The following is a 3945-nucleotide window of genomic DNA, read 5'->3' on the forward strand; positions in this document are numbered from 1 at the left end:
AGGACTGCTCAGGATGCCTTACGGACGAGGATGGATCAGAGAGATCGTCGTCGTACCCGATCCCGTCGTCCACCTCAGGATGGCGAGGGCACCAGTGATCAGCAGTAGGTTGTCACGTAACTCTTCCCTTATCTTATTTCGAAACAATGGGGACAATGTTCGATTTACGTGTGTGAGGAGACTCTATCGTCTTTTCTTTATCGCTTTTCTTTGCTGTTTTTTTTAGTTTGTTTATTTTTATTGCCTTTTAGTTGTTTATTTTGCTTTTAGTTTAAGTGTCTTAGATAATGCATGAGTCTGACGAGTCACCAAATATAATGTATCTTTAGTACAATCTAATCTCCCCATACCTTTAGCCCCACCAAATTTTTTTTGCAAAAGAAAACAGTGTTATTCTGAAAGTTTTCGGGTTTTAAAGACAAGTCTCGAGTAAGGATGCAGTGACTTGGGAGAACTTTGCGAAACATCAGTATCTGTTTTAGCACCATAAGCTTCGTAAATATAGGAATCATTCCCGAAACCCCATATACCATGGCCTTAATCATCATTTCAATATAAGCCCTCAGTAGTTTATCTCAGCAGTCAACTCCGGCCTACGCATCCTCTACGTAGGGGACCAATGCAAATAAGTGAATGATCCAGCAAAACAAAAAAATAAAAGAAAGCAAAAAGGCAACTCCGGTATAGGTGACCCTCACAAAGTCATTTAAACCAAAGAATTGTAAAAATTTGCTACAAAAAGAAAAAGAAAAAGAAAAACTTACCCGCTGTTAGTTGGTTCAGAGGTATCTGGCACTGAACTCGGTAGGGCAAATTACGATCCGATCCCCCACAACTACAGTTGGGTCAAATAAAAGGGTTTACACAGATTTATGTGCCAGAAACCCCATGTTTAGGTCATAATCACTAACAGGTCACTCTACTATGAAGCATGTACGAATAACGGGCTTAATGTGATTGCTCCTGAATGAAAAGGACACAAAAAGAGATGAAGAGGCAGGCCTAGGTATTGTGGGATAATATGGGTTGGTTAATATAGGAATGAAGTTTATGTCCGTATTTGCGGATTAGTGTCATCTTGATACTCTCAGTTCACTCAGTTAGTACCTTTTTAACCTGAAGCACTTGTTTACACCAGTTTTTCTTTTATGAGCTTTTTAATGTTTTGCTTGAGGACAAGCAAAGGTTTTAGTGTGGGAGAGTTTGATAACACTGAAATTCACCTTATTTTCGACTCCAATTTTGCATGCATTTTAGTAGTTTTATTATCATTTTATTGTGTTATTACTATGTTTCTCTTTGTTTTCAGGTTTTTACTTTAATCGGAGCCCCGATCGAGAAAAGGAGTGAAAAAGAGCTAAAAACCCTAAAATTCAGCATTTTGTACTTGTGGCTCCCACTGTGGCTGGCACCATAGACCCTACCATGACGTGTCCCAGCTCAACTTCCCTCAACTGCTACGTTCCCCACTACTTCCACTAAGGCGCCTCAGATTGGCCTTGTGTCGGGCGCCATGGCCTTGTGGCGGGCGCTACAAGAGGAAAACTTTTCCCTCCCATTTTCAAGTGGAAGGGAATCCTTGTCATTTCCATCATTTTACTCTCCTATAAATAGAGACTCGAAATCACTTATTCAATCATCCAAACTTAGAGCAGAGGAAGATCCAAACTTAGAGCAGAGGCAAACTTAGAGCAAACTTTGTTTCACTTAAGCATATATTCAGTATTTTAAAGTGGTAATCGCTTCGCATTGGCGTGTTACCACAATTGTGTAATCGAGTTTTGTGATCGAGTCTGTAATCGAGTTTGGAGCACTTTGGAAGAAAGTTAATCCTGCCGCCATTTTCAATTCCGCTTTGCATTTTATTAAACCCTCCGATTGGAGCAGGTTTTTATTACTTTGCCTTTATCTATTTTATTTTCCCGCACTCGCTTTACTTTATTTATTTCCTGCACTCGCTTTACTTTATTGATTTTCCGCACTCGCTTTACTTTATTTAATTTCCCGCACTCGCTTTACTTTATTTATTTCCCGCACTCGCTTTACTTTATTTAATTTCCCGCACTCGCTTTACTTTCATTTATTTCTCGCACTCGCACTACTTTTATTTATTTTCTGCACTCGCACTACTTTCATTTATTTTCCGCACTCGCACTACTTTTATTTACTTTCCGCACTCGCACTACTTTTATTGATTTTCCACACTCGCACTACTTTTATATAAATTAATGCACTTTTATTTTACCATGTCTAACTAAATCTATAAGGTTAGAATGTAAGGATCGTAATTGAACCAATAATCCGTACAAGTGTTCGTAGAAACACGTAAGGGCTATTTTAACTTTCAACTTAAGTTCTCCTGCACTTCAATTCCGTTGGGTAAGATCGAAAGCCGTCCAACGTCTATCCAAACTTAATTGTTTTTAACTATTTCAAATACAGCGAAAGCGCTTTGTTTAGTTCATTAGGAGTTTTTAGCTTAAGAAGAAAAGAGATTTTAAAACTATTTTCGGACGCGTTTATAAGTTTAGAGTCTGGTTCGTGAGAACCTCTTTTGGTTAAGAAATCCAGGTTAAAATACTTTTCAACTTACTCAAGATACTATATTTCTTAAAAATAGGTTTACTACTCTAACGCAATGCGCGCCTTTTTATAAGTGACAATAAGAGGGTTTGATTAGGGAGTACAACTCGGTTCTGAATACGCGAAAGCGACAGATCCTGTTAAATTAGTTCTTTTCAAAGTAGGAAACACTGCCCATAAGTAGTTCTATTAGCAAGTACTTGGAAATTTAATTGATTAGGTGAATTACATTCGATCGTGTCTTTATTAATTGAACTTTATTCAATACTTTACTTTTCATTGCACACTCTAAAAACACCTATTTTGATTGCCTTTGATAAACACCATTAGAATAGATAACGATAGATTGACACTTGGTCTCTGTGGATTCGACAATCTTTTATATTACTCTGAGGCGTTCGTATACTTGCGAAAAGCACACATCAATATATTAAGCAATTCATACATTACAAACAATACATTCATCCCAAATTTGCACAAAAATATGCCATAAATATATATAAACATACAACACATACAAGCAAAAAGTAGGCTAAACCCACGGGGCTCGAGATTATTCCCCGGTAGGGTCGCCACTTTTCTGTAGCAGGGTTTTCGTTCCCTTTAGGTTTATTGATTAAACCAAAAGTCAACATACATTTCGAGTCGCCACCACACTTTTATTTGTCCAAAGGAAAGGCTAAAAAGCGAATAAAAGCCAAGTAAGAAGTTTTTCAAATCAAAAACTAATAAAAATGTCAGAGATCTAGGTAAGGGGATTGGTTATGAAATGTGAAGGTGTTACGCACCAAAAACATCCTTAGTACTCTAAGGGAACCTCTTTTTGCAAAAATGTGTTGTAGGTTGGTATTTGAGAAAAGATTTGTGCAAAAGATTGGAGGGATGAGAAGAGAATAGATAATATTTACAAATTTTGTTGTTTGAATGGATGAACCCATTGCCTACGTACAATCACAAAGGAGGATCAAAACCTCGTAGTTCGGGGTAAAAATCTCAAAGATTGGTGAATTGATTTTAATCAAAAGCCTTAAGGTCTTTTGTTATCAAAGGGAGAGAACTCAACCTAAATCAACAATCCACCATGTGAGGAAGGCTTCAACATGCTAGTGAGGGGTTAACCCTATAATAAGCATTGAAGGCTTATAATCCAACACTAAGGATGAGGTGAGATTTGCATCAACCACTATGATAACTCAAACATATGACTAATGTTTGAAAAGGTTTTAACAAAGTGGCCATTGGAACCACAAAAAACAACTTGAAATGGGTTATATTTACATGTTAGATTTATTTACAAAATTAGGTCAAAGTTGGATTAAAGTTTATTTACAATGAGTATTTATGAAAATAGTTTTGAAAAAT

Source organism: Lathyrus oleraceus, chromosome 5 (genome assembly GCF_024323335.1).
Source record: "Lathyrus oleraceus cultivar Zhongwan6 chromosome 5, CAAS_Psat_ZW6_1.0, whole genome shotgun sequence".
In the NCBI taxonomy this organism is placed as follows: Eukaryota; Viridiplantae; Streptophyta; class Magnoliopsida; order Fabales; family Fabaceae; genus Lathyrus; species Lathyrus oleraceus.